At 42.2% G+C, this 16,934-nt stretch overlaps 1 protein-coding gene across 3 annotated transcripts in view; it reads right to left on the reverse strand.

Annotated features, from left to right (window-relative positions):
- LOC138594618 (microtubule-associated tumor suppressor 1 homolog) overlaps nucleotides 1-14,871 on the reverse strand; it is a 93,035-nt gene extending 78,164 nt beyond the window's left edge. For all 3 annotated transcript variants that reach the window (XM_069665776.1, XM_069665777.1, XM_069665775.1), the window contains exon 1: nucleotides 14,811-14,871. The gene's annotated coding sequence lies outside the window, so the exon portion shown is untranslated. The remainder of the gene's footprint in view (nucleotides 1-14,810) is intronic.
- Nucleotides 14,872-16,934: the final 2,063 nt, after the last annotated feature.

The raw sequence follows: 16,934 nt of genomic DNA on the forward strand, positions 1-16,934 counted from the left end.
CAGCAGAACAGCTTCTTGTGTCGGTCTGAAGCAGATATTCACTCTTATGTAAAGTTCAATGACTGTCGTGTTAGTTACGTCTCCTCTCGCTGTTCCTCCTCTACTCTGCTACTTTGTTTGGCCAATCCATCAACTTTATAGCTCTTTACGTGATGTCAACTGTTTCAACTGACATGGGGAAATCATGTGTCCTCCAAGACATATCTATTTAGTGGTGCCAACACTTTTGTCATTTTGACACGCTACTACCACCAACATATAAAGTGGCATTACCCTCAAATTCCACAGGAACCGTCTCCGGCACGTCCCGGAAGCATCTCTCCGCTCTGCTCCGCTAAAGATACGCGCCGGGTCTATTTTAGATGGAGGCCGCTTCAAGCTGAACAGAGCAGATCGCTCCAAACAGGAAGTCACACACGAAAACAGCACAGAGCATCCGGTCATTTAGAAATAAAACACCATGTACAGACCAGTAGAGACTACGTGTTTTTTCGTTTTCACAACAACAACACACTGAGATCTTGAAAAAAAGAACACTTTTAATTAAGTCGTGTCCTCAGCCATGGTAGAAGCACAAAAATCACAGAATGATCTCCTAATGAGCCAATAATCGACCTCTGAGGTGCAAACTGAACTGTTTGAGGGTTTAACGTTGATGTTATCTTGTGATCTCGCGAATCCAGCTGCTTGGGCCGCTGCGCTGCCAATCAGACACGCTTCCTGTGGGCGAGGGCTCGCGCCGTCTGACGGACCAGAACAGCGGCAGGCACAGATCCTGTGGGATCCAGGTGTTAGGTGGTCATTTCACGTATTTCTGGGAGAAAGATCCACGAGAACAGACAGCAAAACTTCTAAGCAATTTGACATCAAAAGAAAAAGAAACAAACTGACGTTCAGGTAAAAAAAAACAGTCAAAAGCATAAGCCAGGGCACTGTGGATCTCTGCTGGACGAAGGTACAAAAACACACCTGCAGTTACTACTTCACACCATAGGTGGCGCCAAAAACAAACGGAGTACTTCCCTTTTTTCCCCAGACACGTCATTGGCAATACCAATCGTACCTTTTCTTCGTTCTACTGTTCCAAGCATCCGTGGCTCGAGTGCTCTATATAACTGGGCGACCTGTTTTGTTTTTGCTGCCGCCATTTCTGGAAGGAAAGTGGGGAAGAAATACTAATGAAGAGAGGAGCCCAGTACTGGAGTTAAATATTTGAGAGGCTCGCAAAGCATGGAATATCACAGGCAGCTGTAGGGAGGCAGCGTATCCTAGGTTATAAATGCCCAGCAACCCCACGACACTACAGACCTCTCTGTGTCTGTGGGTGTTTGCTGAGGTTTCTATGAGACGCCACGGGCCTGCGAGGCTCATGTCTGGAGGAACTCTAAGAGCTGATGTCTGTGTCAGCTTTACGGTTTGTGGAGTTCAGTTTCTGTTGTAGGCCCTAATTCTTGTCTCTGTTGCACGCATTGCTTTTCTTCAAACTGCGCCTTTGCTAACGCGCTTCATAACATTTGCCAAATGTTCGTAGGCCGAGTGTTTAGGTAAACAAAATGTCTTTCATAGTTCATATTGCAATGCCAGTAAAAGAGGTTTTGTAAAACCAGAGTGCAGGCGGGACAAGTTATGGTCGAGTCGCTGCCAGTAATGTACAATGAAACGATTAACTGAACATTTAGTTTTATGGCATGATAACGTCCTGATAGACGGTCACTGTGTTTCCAAATCTCAGTGATTCATTTTTTTTATGTCCACAGAAGAAAACGCGTAACACAAAGAGCAGCAGAGACAAAAACACAATCAGACTGTGAAACACCTTTTTTATATCATTAAAGGTGTAAAAATGTAAATCACAGTGTAAAAATGACTCATGTGGCCAAATCTCAAACTTACATGGTGGTGTCTCTACTACGAGCCAAACTGTGACTCAATACAGTGATTGCATAATTCAAGTGGGCACTCACTCAGCACCGAGACCCTGCAGCTAAAACTCCCCTTTGGAAATAGCTGCAGCCGACCGAACACGGCTGATTGAGCAATCCACTGGCCCAGTGTAACTAACAAGATGACTCCATGTCACAGTGATACGTGAAAGAGAGACAGTGACACACTGAACAATGGTGTTAACACGAGCTGTTCAAATTTCTCCTCTGAATGATGTCTCATGGATTTATAGACATGGAGTACAAAGCTCGTCTTTAAGAAGGATCTGGAAATATGAAAAAAATTAACAGTTTTGTTATAAATAGCTAATTTTACTGTTCGAGATAACTGTACCGGGAGTGAAATGTTTTATAACTCACCTGTTTGTTATATTAAGCCTTAACTCATAGGGGCAGGCTCACTTGATTGACAGGTGGATCCTGCTGGCTGTGTGCTAGACGTCGACACACACACTGAGCTTAAATTCACCTGTTTGTGTTGTTGGAGCCTTTTGGGGATTTTTTTAATTCAAAGTTTGGACAAATAATCTGTCTCTCAACTTTCTGGCCATGCAAGAAGTCTGAGCTCCAGCTTTTCAGTGAGTTCTATTCTAGTATTATTATTATACTAACATATTTTAACACCAAGTAGCTGGTATACTGTGCTCGCTAAAGCTGGCTTTTCGTCGGTCAGTGCACAGGACGCAGGAGTTGGCTTTGGAGAGATTACAGCGGACCGTGGTGATGAGAAGATCAGTTATTTTACGTTTCCGCTAATTCTGTAGTCTGAAAAAAAATAAAGAACCACAGTCAGTCACCACTCATTCCAGCTAATGAGTCAGCTAAAGACACACACAAGCTGTGTCCCGATTCAGGGGCTGCATCGTTCGAAGGACTTATTTGAAGTCACAGCAGCGCATCGAAGGCTCCTTCAGAGGCGGCCGACAAATGCGTCCTTCTTTCCCTGGGCTGCGAAGGATCCATCGGGTGCATCCTTCGTGGCCCAACGTATCCTGAGATCCATTGTGTACCAACTCAAGCAAGATGGCGGACTCTCAAGCGGCCGAGGAATACACTTTAAAATGTAAAAGCTTTTGGTTTCAACGTAATCGAATAGTTAGCGATAAAAAACAAACATATGGGGCCTTGAAACTTTAAATTATCCTTAAAATAATAATTTATGTGAAGTTAGTTATGTAAGCTTGTTAGCCCACTAGCAACATGTTGCTAGGCAACAGGAGCTTGATGACGTAAGGGCGAGAAACAGCTGGTAATTCAAACACGAAATCCTCCGTAGACCGAGGCCTAATCCCAATCGCCACACTCACTGACTCACGGACTTTGAGGCGCGTTCCCGGTGAGTGCTTAGTGCTGTCCCACTGTTAGATCACAGAGTGCGTGACGGCTCTGATGCCGACTTTTCAACGCTAAATCATGGACTTTCTGTGAGTCCGAATATCTCCAGAGTTCATAGCGAACTTGATGACGTATACAAACGTGATTGTCCAGCCCTCCACTAAATGTAAACAAATGTTCGTACATGTAAACAATGCGAGCGTCAACGGTGATGGGAACCACAAAATCTGTAAGTCACAACAATTAACATTAATGCCTTTCTAAAGTTTGATAGTTTGTTAAATAAAGCTTATCTGATCTTAAAATATGTAAACACTGTAAGACACAAACACATGCTGCAGGTCGGCTGTTTTTCTTATTAGATTTAATGGACATTGAATTTTCTCAGTAGCTGATAAAAACCAAAACAGATATAAAGAAGGGTGGATATAAGAGAAATGCATGTTAACGTTGCTCTGTGTCTGCTTAAAGTGACACACGGCAACCGTTAACTAGTAAGTTATTAGCCTTAGCTTTATAGGATGAGCATATTGCGATGCGTCTTTCATCGACTGTGGCTAACTAGCTGTGACAGAAAACAAGGTGTTGTTAGGCGTTTTAAGAAGGTCATGTTAAGGGCCAAACATTTAACACTTATTTTCACGTCTGTCTGCATTTTGATTATTGATCCTGTTCATACTTTTCACCTCACTTCCTCTGAATTTATGTTAAATGAAGCAGCGTTTTGCTCACAACAGGCTTCCAAACATGCAATACCCAAGAACAAACAATAAGAAGGTTTTAATAAAAAACTGCTTGTGGGTTTAAGTCATTACATCAGAAGTTTGATCATGAGACAAATTAAACCAAAGCTCCGTTCAGACTGGATTTATTTCTCCGGGGCAGGTGGGGCGGAAGAAATAATTACTGCGATTACCAAATGATTTTTGTTCTATAATTTAAATCCTGTCTGGAGCAACTAAAACTTTGCCTCTCCTTTATTTACCGTTTAATCGAAGCCACAAAGAACAGAAGATTATAAAACTACAGGAGAGAAAAACTCTGTAAAAGCTCAGACAATGAGCAGCTTTAATGCACTAAAATTCTTTTTGCATCTTTTTTTTAGATTTTTGGGCCAATTTGGCACCATCAAATGAACCAAAACACGTCAAGCTGCTACTTTATTGTTGCAGTCTTGGTTTTTTAGGACGTGTGACTCGACTTGGACTGATGAGTCGGACTTGACACGAACTCGCACAAGATGGAGAGGAGGACTCTGACTTCTTTTTTTGATAAGTACTGATTTATTGTTTTGAATAATTTATTCTGTTTTGAGCGACAGCTGACACGTGTTCACTCGCCGCCTTGTTAAGCAACAGTTCCTGGCAGTTTGCCTGAAGAGGCGCCGTGCGTTTGCTTTCAAAGATTTTACAGCAAATGTCAAAAAGCTACCGGGATATTTTTTGAGTGCAAGCGCACAAAAATAATATCTGCTTACTTAGACCAAATTTTAATGTATCGCTACGTTACGGTCACTGCATATTTGTAGATGTGTACGCAGCATTAGGAGTGTCGTAGTGATGCGCAGATTGCAGTCATATTACTGTGGATTGGGACGGGCTCTTAATAAATTAGAATTTATTTAATTACGAGAGATTATGGGAAAAAAGACGTAATGTTATGAGAATAAAGTCCTTATTTTATTAGAATTAAGTCGTTATATTATGAGAATAAAGTCTCTTTCAGCACATCAGCACCACTTTGTCAGAACGATCAGGACTCTGAAAAGTGATTTTATTTGAAAATGACTTGTGATCTTAAACATTTTAGCGCAGGCTGCTCTTCTGATATGACCCTTCAAAATAAGATACCGGCTAACCATGACCTAAAATTACGACTTTATTCTCAAAATCTTACAGATTTTTTTTTTCTTATTGTGGCCCAAATACTCGTCGTAAAGATCAGCAAAGAGACAAGAGGTATCACTTTGTCCACAGGGGTCACCAAAATCAACACAAACCAAAAGTCCCCGATAAAAGAGATTTTAAACGAACATTTAAACACCGTTAGAAATGGTAGATGACATACCGTATAAGTAACACAACCGCAGCCCACGAGTCTGTATTTATTTAATAAAGAAACGTGTCGCTCCACCTGAACTCTCGCTTCATTTGTGTAATTGTATATGTACATAAAACACACATTCATCTGGCATCACTAACTTTTCAAATACAGCCCTCGTTCACCGTAAGAAGTGTGGGCTGAGTGTTGAAGCAGCTTTGGGAGAAAGTGGAGGTGAATTAAATCCCTGCAGTCATTACACAGCACATGCTGCAGCTTAAACCCTGAATCCTTTAGCTTCACTGTGCCTGAGTGAACAGCAGCATCTGTGTAGGTTTAACTAACAACTTTTATGCATTAAAACTTCACACAAAAAACATCCTTGCGTGTCTCCACAAGCCAAACCCTTAGACTTGTGCCAACACCAATGAGGAATGGAGCATTCACCCCAAATATTTTGAGGTAATTGTGGCATAAATAAATAAACAACACAACAACGAGATTACCTTCGGCTCTTAACAAAAGACCTTCCACAAGTGAAGCTAATGTGGTCGCGTGGGCTGAATTTTAAGCTTTTGAAGCATGCAAAGGCTCAGAGGACAAAGCATGTGTGTCCAGACGTGCAACACACACACACACACACACACACACACACACACACACACTGTATTCTCCAGTGAAGGCTCAGAAAGGAAAGACTGAAACGACAAATGAAGCGCAAAATGTTTCTCAGCCAGTGATACTCTGACTTTCATTGACAGGAAAGGAGGCACAAAGCAAAAAGAAATTCAGAGAGCGACATGTTTCTGCTTGTGTGCGCACAGCCAAGAGTTTGTGTATGTGAAAACACCCGAGACAACCTACTGAGCAGTTTAGACGACGCACCAGAGGGTTGTATGAGGTTAGTGGGATATGAGGTATGTTAAGCCTATGGCCAGGGTTTCTGTGTCAAGAAGCCGGTGAGATCGACCTCTGTAACTTGTGCTGCACACCTTACCTGCTCGGAGCAGGCTAGGTTAGGTTTCGACGCCATCATTTCAGATATTCTTTTCCTGATGATATTCTCTGATTGCTACGGATCTTTTTGTTGCAGGAATATTTTATGAAAACTTGTTGAACTTTATTGTGAAGTTACCAACATCACAGTAGCAGAATTTCAAACTTTGATACGATACAAGTAAAGTTAAAAACTATTCAAACTTGTTTCGATACCACGACAACAAAAACAGAAGTCCTAAATGAGGTAATGTTCTTGTTTTTAATTCCCCACTTCACACAGTGCTGTACAGAAAAAGTCACTAAACACCGCGGCTCATCTGACATCCTGTTAACAGTAACAACAGGCTTCATGAGCATGTCTTGTCTGTCTCTCTGATCTGCTCTGCTCTCCGTCTGTCTGCAACAGACTCTATCGTAACTTCTGCATCTCTATGAGACGTGAAAGTGACGTCACAAAACGTCTTCATGAGTCGTTCTGTGAATGAGAACAGTCCGCTGTGTCGTTGCTGTATCAGAGCTCCAGGTGTGACGGAGGGCGGAGCAGACAGACACACAGTCGTCTTCGGCCTATAAAACTAAACCCTGTCCCTTCCTGCAGGTTGTACGGAGGTGTAGGCGTGTTAGCTTGTTGTTTAACCAGTGAAACAATCAGAAAACAAAGTTTTATTTCTCTGTTTCTCTGCTTTATTTACATTAACAGAGCTCGCTCTCTTCACTTCCTGTCTATGTCGCTCGACCACAGCTGCTCTCTCTCTTTTGCTCGCGGGAGCTTTGGGTTGAAAATCTGACTGTAGATCTGTTGTTTTTTAAACCTTCGGTTCCTTTCGGTGCGATCGAGCGTAAAAAAAAAACCATATGAACCACATGACAGGAACCTAAACGCAGTCAGAAGACGAAGACTGGAGCAACAAGTCCATCGTGCCTTCTCTTCAAATGATCGCACATTACCGACGAGCTCCGTTCTTTACAGATCGTGCAGACGATCGCTTTCTTTGCAGCGTTGAGGGTGAAATGCTCCCAGACTACAAGTTTGACGACGCGATGGTGTTAATCACCCGCCACCATTTCGCTTCCTGATCACTGTTTTGCATTCGCAACTCTCAGCAGAGACAGGAACACACGGAGAGCCTGAAGAAGGAACCCTGGTGAACAGAGAAAGTTGAAACCACCTTTGTGACACGCGTTATGTCTGACTGATGCAAGAATATCTTTGCCCACAACTGTAAGAATTTTAGGAAGCTGAACGTGTGTACAATAAGACGTAGTGAAACTTTTCTTGGGCCGGCGTGGAAGCAGAAGATAAAATAATCTCTCAGCCGCTGGTCGTTCTGGAAACTCGGACTGAAATAGATACTCTAATCAATTCCTGCCTGTCTGACACAGGAAGTGTGAAGGAAAACGAGAGTGTGTGTGTGTGTGTGTGTGTGTGCGTGCGTGCGTGCGTGCGTGCGTGTGCGTGTGCGTGCGTGTGTGCGTGCAGTTGTCATGATAAACAGTGTCCTTAAGAGCACCGTCTCCCCCAGCTGCTCTTAAACTACAACAAGTGCTTAAAAGACAATTAAACGTATCTCTAAAACCATCGCAGCGGCTTCTGAACAGCAGGTAAGAAATCTCGAGGTTATCGTGCAGCGTGAAAGCTGTCGCCCGAGAGTGACTGAGCTAAAAACAAAGTACAGATCTAGTGATTCATGCTAACACAAAGATGCTCTCATGTGAAACCTGTTAGAGTGGCAGAGGACTATTGAGGGGTCACACACACATACACACACTTTACTGTCCTTAAAACGTCACACCCCTGTCCAGTTGTTCTAGATCACTTTTAAACACACACACACACACACACACACACACACACACACACACACACACACACACACTCGGCTCTGTTACTTTATTGGCTGCAGGCTTAAAGGAGGATTCAGTTTTCTTGCCTTGAATTCAAACAGCGAGGCCATCTACAGGTGCCTTGATGAAGCTGAGTAAATAAACCATATTAGAAACACCTCTCAGTATCGCCTAATAAAATTTGCAGCACTGAAGCTTCAGCGACCGAATGCAGAAACCTTCATGAAGGCAGATTTTACTGCAGGAGAGTTGTATAATACGGCATTTTTTTAGGACTGTCTGAACTTTAAAATACAAGAACTTAAAGCCATTAACTGAGTGTTGAGAACTTTTGGTTAAATAACCTCGTGTAGCAGGTGTTGAATAGATCCACTGCGCACCTGCTGCCTCCTCTGGGCAGCACAGACCGGAGACACCTTCACACTGAGGCCTGCAGAGGAGAGCTGCTCGGCGTGTGAACGACTGAAAAACAACCAGAAATAAACTGAAGCCACAGACCGAGCGTGTGGGAGTGTGTGTTGTTGCACTGTCCTCCATCTGCTGAGAGTTGTGTGGCTTAAGAAGCCATTCAGAACAAACTATACGTGTTTAAATGTGCATAACGAGTCAGAGCCATAAGTCTATTTCTTCCATCATCGGACTGATTTTTATCCTCCTAAGAAAGACGGAATGGAATCTCTGGAGACGAGAAATGCTTTAATATCTTTAAGTGAGCCTGAAAACATTTCCTTCGGCTCCCTGTGGTGTGTTTACGTCCAGAATTTATTCCAGAGATTTCAGCTCTCGTCTGTTTTTACTACACAGACTCTTGGCTCACACAGAGGTGACTTCATACACTAAGCAGTTATGTGTTTATATTATGCATTACAGTGGGTTTACAGTGATTACTACACTGATTTTCCTTCTCATGCAGTCCCAGTATGTCAGGCATTATGAGACAGGTTGTATTAAAGCAGGATCCAGGAACTTAATTACACCTGTTCATGTCAGGTCGAGACATGTCAAAATGTCTCATCATGTTAATGCTTTAAAACCTGCTTTAATTGTTTTATGGCAACCTGTTAGCAAAGGTGATGACAGAGGATTCCCCGACATCCAGCAGTAACAGAGCTGCACTAGCATTCTTTAGAGATCAATTTAATCAAATCATTTCAATGAAGAGTTGACGATGATGATTAAAAATAAAGTCCTAAATCTACTTTGATCGATTAAAGAGTTAGTTCCCAAACAAGGTCATCTGGGAGTGGTTCGGTTTTGCAGCATCTGATCCCGAGCAAACCAGTGCGTGCGGATTCTCTAAAAATGTGACAACAAAAAGCAGCAGGACGACTAAAGCTGAAGATATACTTGCTTTTAACTATGCATTTGCACGCACATGATGGCTTCACTGCGTCTGTTTAGAGCGCCGGCTGTGCACATCCTCAAAAATTAACGCTACCTGGATGTGAGATGAAGCCCGCACATGAACAGTAGGGGCAGTGTAGAGGCAGAGGGGGTGTGACAGGGTCAACACAGCAGCAGGGACAACAATGGCAGAAAGTTCTGAAGGCGTTACGTCCGTGCACGGAGGAACATGTCGTAGAGACGGAGTGGGGACGGTGCAGACGATGTGTTCTGTCCACCGAACACGCAAAAGCGGTTCAGAGATCTCAGAATGAACATAACGGTAACCTCCACGTCCGTTTTTTAATCCCGCACACACGGTAGTTGCATACGCAAAAGCGAGAGGAGACGTAACTAAAACAATCACTACAGTCAGTAAAGTTTCCATACCTGTGAACGTTAACCTCAGACCAACACAAGAAGCTGTTCTGCTGTTAGACACGGTGGCGTGCGGGATCCTTGCTGTTTATTCGGTAAGTTAAGTGTGTGTTCACTTCACTCGCCGATCTCTACTGCGCAGACTCTGGCTCCAAATGACGTCATCATCGCATTTTGGCATCACTTTCATGCAATGGGAGCAGATGGAGACGCGTCATCCATCTATATATACAGTCATTGCACTGAGCCTGCATTACAGGTCGTAACAGAGGAGAAATGGTGCGAGTGCAAATGCAAGGCCAGCAGGATGGAACAGCGCTGTGAGTCCGTGCAGCTCATGCTGTTTGTTTACACGTCGTGCCTCTCCTGCTGTGTAAAAACACACACTGGGACGGTGTCACGCCGGCGTTATTTGGTGTAATGTAAAACGGTAAAGGCAACATAACCATGCAGCTTTGTTTCAGCGCTGTTGCAGAGTCACAATGTAAAAAGGGCAACAATCTGTAGGAGGCAAGACTCTGGCGAAACAATACGAACAACCCCATGTTCCTGTTTTTTACATAAACACGTCGTATAACCAGTGAGTTATATAAAATATTAAATGGACAAACTTACATATTTTGCATTATACCACACACAGAAAGTTGTCGAGGTTTTGTCTGGCAGAAGGTTCCACGAGACTCGTTGCAGACGTGATGCGTTGAACCGTCCTGATTTTATTTGATTGACAGTAAACGGTCATTGTTTTGGTAAAGTCATAAATCAGATTGCTGTGGAGGTCTAAGGCTGGGTTAAAACAGCATCATAGAGAAGTGCTGTTCGGTTTGTGTTCGTGCTGATAATAGCTCCATCAATCACAACCAGTTACAATGTTAATCCCAACGACAAGTCTGGGCAGAGGAAGCCCTTCAACTACCTCACACACAAAAATGCCAATCACGACAAACTCTTCTTTACACACGGACCTGCGCAGCCTCATCTGAGCGCACAATCACTCTGCTGAACAAGGAGGGGCCGGGTTAGACCTGCAGGAACTTGGCACATGATGATTTTAGCTGCACTGCCAACGAGAAAAACGCTGAACAGTAAAGAGAAGAGGCTGCAGGAAAATCCAACATCCACTGTTCACACTCACAGAACGGATTTGAAACGTCAGCTGAGGAATCAGATAGACGAGAGTAGAGCAGAACTCAGCAGGAAAGATTCAACTTTAAGGTGTTTAAATGTATTTTAAAGCTGCACACGCCAAAAGTTTTAACATCCTGACTCTACAAACACTTGTCTGCATCACTTCTATCTCTATGATATAAGTGATACGTGAGCTAAGGTTAATAAAAGCAGGGATCCAGCTCCAACAGTAAGACCTAAGAGATGGCAGTGCATTATTTTATGCACTAAAATATATTACTTTTTTGTCTTCATGTTACAGTGTTTAAATAGTACTGCAAGACATTTTTAAAGTGTTAAGAAGCTGGGGGGAAACAGATTACAGTGAGTGTAGTAAAATCATTTATGTTACAAAGATTTTAATAAAATAAGAAATCAAAGATCAATAAGAATGGGTAAGCATTAGTTTAATGTGATTCACTGTGAAAATTAATACATAAAAAATGTGTGAATGTTGGCGATAAAACTATGTCTGCATGCTCCAATAAATCTCACAATAAATGGACCGTACTTACATAGCGCTTCTCTAGTCTTGCTGCTTTTACACTACATGTCACATTCACCCTTTCACACACTGATGGTAGAGGCTGCTACGTACAGTGCCCAACTGTCAGTCAGTTATCACATACACACACCGTTGGCTATGCTATTTGGGGTTGCCCTAGGACGCTTCGACATGTAGACGGAGGGAGCTGGGGATCGAACCGCCAACCTTCCGAATGAAAGAAGACCAACTCTACCACTGAGCCACAGCCGCCCCATACAGGGGTTACCATGCCATATATGGTGAGGTGTTTTGATTCTGTAAGCAAGGAGATAAATTGCAATTTTTGAATCTAATTTTTTATGACAACTGATGACAAGAACACAAACCTTTTGTAGCCATCAGAACAGGATGTGCATTTACATTTACAGTCCGCGTAACATCCGACATGTAGCATTACTTTTGTTTGGTCTGAGTGAAGGCATTAGCCAACATTAGCCTACAATGATCAGCGACAACATTATGACCACCTGCCGAATATTGTGTCCATCCCCTTTTGCCACTAAAACAGCTGTGAACTGTCGAGGCATTGACTGCACTACACCTCTGAAGGTGTGCTGAGGTATCTGGCACCAAGACGTGAGCAGCAGATCCTTTAAGTCCTGTGCGTTGCGAGGTGGGGCCTCCATGGATCGGACCTGTTTGTCCAGCACGTCCCACTGTGATTGAGATCTGGGGAATTTGGAGGCCAAGTCAACACCTTGATCTGTCGTCATGTTCCTCAAACCATTCCTGAGCCATGTTTGCAGTGTGGCAGGGAGCTGAAATCCTGCTGAAGGAGGCCACTGCCTTTAGGGAATACTGTTTCCATGAAGGGGTGTACTTGGTCTGCAACAATGTTTTGGTACATGTCAAAGTATCATCCACATGAACGACAGGACCCGAGGTTTCCCAGCAGAACGTTGCCCAAAGCATCACACTGCCTCCACCATCTTGCCTTCTTCCCATAATGCATCCTGGTGCCATGTCTTCCCCAGGTAAGAGACGCACACACACCCGGCCATCCACATGATGTAAGAGAAAATGTGATTCATCAGAGCAGGCCGCCTTCTTCCATCGCTCCGTGGTCCAGTTCAGATGCTCACGTGCCCATTGTAGGCGGTTGGCTGGGGTCATCATGGGCACCCTGACCGGTGTGCGGCTACACAGCCCCATACTGACACAGTCGTTGAGCAATCACAATTTAGCCCTTGTCAAAGTCGCTCACGTCCTTACGTTTGTCCAGTTTAAATCGCTCATTTATTCTGAATCGTCTGCCAAGATTTCTCTCATTTCAGGTTTTAAGTTCTTTTAATGTTTTTGGATTTTGCACATTTTAACCCGAATGTTTTTAAAGTTTCTTTCTCTGAGTAATCATATGATAGGGCAGCCTGTTACCCAATCATATGATTACTGGTCCTGTGGCTAAAACTCATGCTTTGTATCATTAAGAACATCTTGATATCACATTTTGATAAGATTAATAAAGTGTTTCATAATGTCTTGGTGCGTCTTCATGCTCTACTCGTAATACTTCTCAATGTTTTTGCAGGCTTCTTACATCAAGCAACACCAGAGTCCCTGTCTCTTCCATAAAGACATGCATTCCAGGAGTACCAGCTGCCCGTTGCAGCAGAATTAAGTCATTCGGGCTGTGTAGGAGACCTGCACACTGTAGTCTGTAATACTGGAGGTATATCGCCGTGTTAATTCATGAAAAGAATGAATGAAACACTTTGGTGTAGCTTATTTGAGCTGAAATGAAACGTCCCCTGTTCGACTAAAACACAGAAGAAGCCACAAAGTGACTTTTTAAAAAGGCAGAATTCCCAAAGAGAGGCCCCTCTTACAGCCATATCCTCCTACTGGATAGAAATCATCATCCATCACACTGAAGCACAGGCCTCGGTGTGTTCATTACGAAGCAGCAGAGACGTGCACGCTCATATCACACACACAACGCTCGCCCCATGCCAAGGAGAAGCACTGTCTTTATTTAATCCTGGGCAGCCCAGCAGGATGATGCAGAGGACAACCTGTTATGTAACACTCAGAACGCTGCTGCAGCAGAAATGTCCATTACACACACCGGCACAGCTCACAGCGGACGCACACACACACACAATGCCACAAGCAGCAGCAGGGACATTACTGGCATAATGCCACTCATAACAGCAGACTGGATATACATGGCGCACACACACACACACACACGCACACACACACACACACACAAACACACACACACACACACACACAGCAAAACCAGTAGTGATGTAGTTGCACTTGTTACCAAACCAAACCATGACCAAACATACAATGCATGTTGCATATTCACCTGCACACCTGCATAAAAGACACATGCTGTGCAATGGGACAAAAACAAACGTGTTTCCATGAATGAAAATGTAACATCAAGTTAAAGGCACATCTTATTCACTCGAGGAGTTTGAACTTTGCAGCCTGGGTTTATTAAGACCCACATTGTTGCTGATGAAGACTAATTAACAGTTGAAGATAAAGAACCTTAAAGAAGAAGGCATTAGTTTTCATAAGCTTTAATAAAGCCTAAATAAACTTTCCCCCCGTATATAAAAAAGAAACGTCATCTATTCACGAAATATGGTCATTGCTGCAATGAGCAGGAGGTGACGCCAAACCCCGTTCAAAAATGTGTCAATTTAAGGCTGTTTTGACTGCGACGATACCATGTGGTGAAATAGCTTTACCGTATTTAAGCTACCCTACAAAATGTTCCTTGATTCATCTAACTGTCACTACAAATGGGCAGCTCTTACTGCAATAAATCTAATTTTTTAAAGTTTTTTTTAGCCGCACAAGAGTACCGTTACACTGCTTCTGAACGCAACATCGAGCAACAAGAATCCATGTTAAAGTTTAAATTGATTAGCTTAATGTATCACATTTATGCCGAATTTGCCATAATAGTCTGCCGATTTCAAAAAGGTGTAGAGTTCCAATTTACGACACACCTACATCTCAGGGTAAGCAAGCAAACATAACACTATCACATTTTTAGTGGAGATCAACATTGCCAACCTTCAGACGATACTGCATTTTGGGGCTTGTTAACCACTCAACGTTAATGCACCAGAACAGCTGTTGAACCAGACAATGTAGAGACACGAAATACCGCAATATTGTGGCTAAAATCAGGGAGTTCATCTCTCACTTACCGTCGTAGCTCAGCATGTGTCGGTTCTGATCAACCTGCTGTCCGCTGTGTCACCTGGAAACTCCCCGACCACTGCATGGACGCAGTCACATACCGCCTCTAACGCAGATTCCCCAAATTCAATCAAATATCCTTTAAGGTCCAAAGTACAATTGTCCAACCGACTAATTCCCATTTAGATGGTCAGTGATTGCTGCAGCCCTCGAACCAGATCAGCTGAGTCACGACAGAGTCCCCCCCCACACACGCACACACATACATACACACACACGTACACACACCTGTGGAGAAAGACTTAATGAACCAGATTAATCATAACACCTCCAGCCTGCTCACGTGTTCACGGACTATGTTGGTAGCCCACGTTTAATGTTCATATTATAGTCTACTGATTGATGTGTTATTGTATAATTATTATAATCTTTACATTTTAAAAAAGGTCTAAACCTCGCCATATAGTTACACGCACACATATGTAAATAACTAATAATAATATAAACGTGAAATACCATAAAAACTATTTTTTTAAAAAGCCTGCAAAACATATTATCATATATAACAGCTCATGTCGTTTGATTTTTTTATATGCCTTTTTGATTTTTACATGGACATAAATCTCCACAGGTTTACAACAGAGATAAAAACATGCAGCTCACCTTACCTCACCTCACCTGCCTCGTCAGTGGATATTTTCATGTCAAACACTGCCATCTGGTGGTCAAAGGGAGCCCGACGAGTGGAGATTCTTTTTATCTGACCCCACTCAGTGACAATTACATCATCGGTCCATTTTAGAAGCTCTCACTTGGAGCAATTGAAATGCTATTACATTTTCTTAATTGAAGTCGTCCTATTAAAAGTTTAATTAGGTGAAATTTTGAGTTATAATAGAACTGTGTCGCATTCCCACTACTAAGTTAATTTACAGTCCATGAAGTGAACATTTCATAAGACAAACATAAACAAAAGACTGTACAGTAAGTATTCCCATTTCACCTAATGTTTTACACTTGAATGATGATTCTGTAATAATTGTTACCAAATCCCAGATTAGACTTCTTTCAGGTCTGACTGCTGCTAAAGAATTGTTAGCATTAAGGTGGAAGCCCCCCGCAAAAGCTTTAGTTCTCAATAGCTCGAACAAACTTTGTGAAGGATAGTTTAATAGACACTTTGCCCCAGGCTCTAAAGAAAATTAAATTAACTTATCATGTATATCACTATGCTTGGAATAACATAACATCACTAACTTCATACCCTGCAAGGTATGAGATTTGATCTGCTATAGAAACATGTAAACAGTTTGTTTGTTTTGTTTTTCCCTCTGTTTTTTCTGTTTTTCAGCCTTTCTTATTAGTTTAAATTCTTTTCATTCATATGGTCACTAGTGATGTCATTAGGATTCTTATTTTTTGTACCCATGAGTAATGCATTTTTGAAAATAAAACATTTGATTGAAAAAAAAAGACAGTACAGCAATTACACAAACATCAGGTAATAACAAACGCATTATAAATCTAAATTAATTAAAAACAGTACAACAAAAAGGAACAATGAATGACAACAACAGAGTTTCTATCTTTATCAGAAATACAAAATGTCACTTAATGTTGCTTTAGAAAGTTCTATTGAAAGAACAAGCCAGAACAGAAGCACTGGTTTAGTGGGTCGGTGTGATGGTTGAATTTGCTTCCTGCACAAGATTCAGCACCTGATGGATGCTATAGTTTGTGTTTTATTCCATACCATGTCTTAATGATCCTGCATCCCGTAAATAAAAGTAATAATATGAAATTATATAAAGAAAAGTAACCCTTTTAAGCATATTCTGCCCAAATGTTGTCATATAGGAAGTCTTTGATATAAGCTTTGTAAAGGTTTTTGAGAGCAATAAAAGCATAATAAGGACAAGTGACATGTAAAACAATGATCAAATCACTTATATAATTAATTGAGGAGTTCATCTTCGGTCAAAGTCTCTCCATCCTGTTTCCTTCAGCCATGTGCTGGGATATTGCATGACAGCTACTTTCACAATCACCCTAACTGTTTGTACACACTTTGTGTCACTCCGCAATGTGACTTCCATCTGCTCTGCCTGATGTACTCTTGACAAATTATGTAG

This window comes from Semicossyphus pulcher, unplaced genomic scaffold, assembly GCF_022749685.1.
Source record: "Semicossyphus pulcher isolate SPU_LCO1_2020_fin unplaced genomic scaffold, fSemPul1.0.p SCAF_17, whole genome shotgun sequence".
Classification (NCBI taxonomy): domain Eukaryota; kingdom Metazoa; phylum Chordata; class Actinopteri; order Labriformes; family Labridae; genus Semicossyphus; species Semicossyphus pulcher.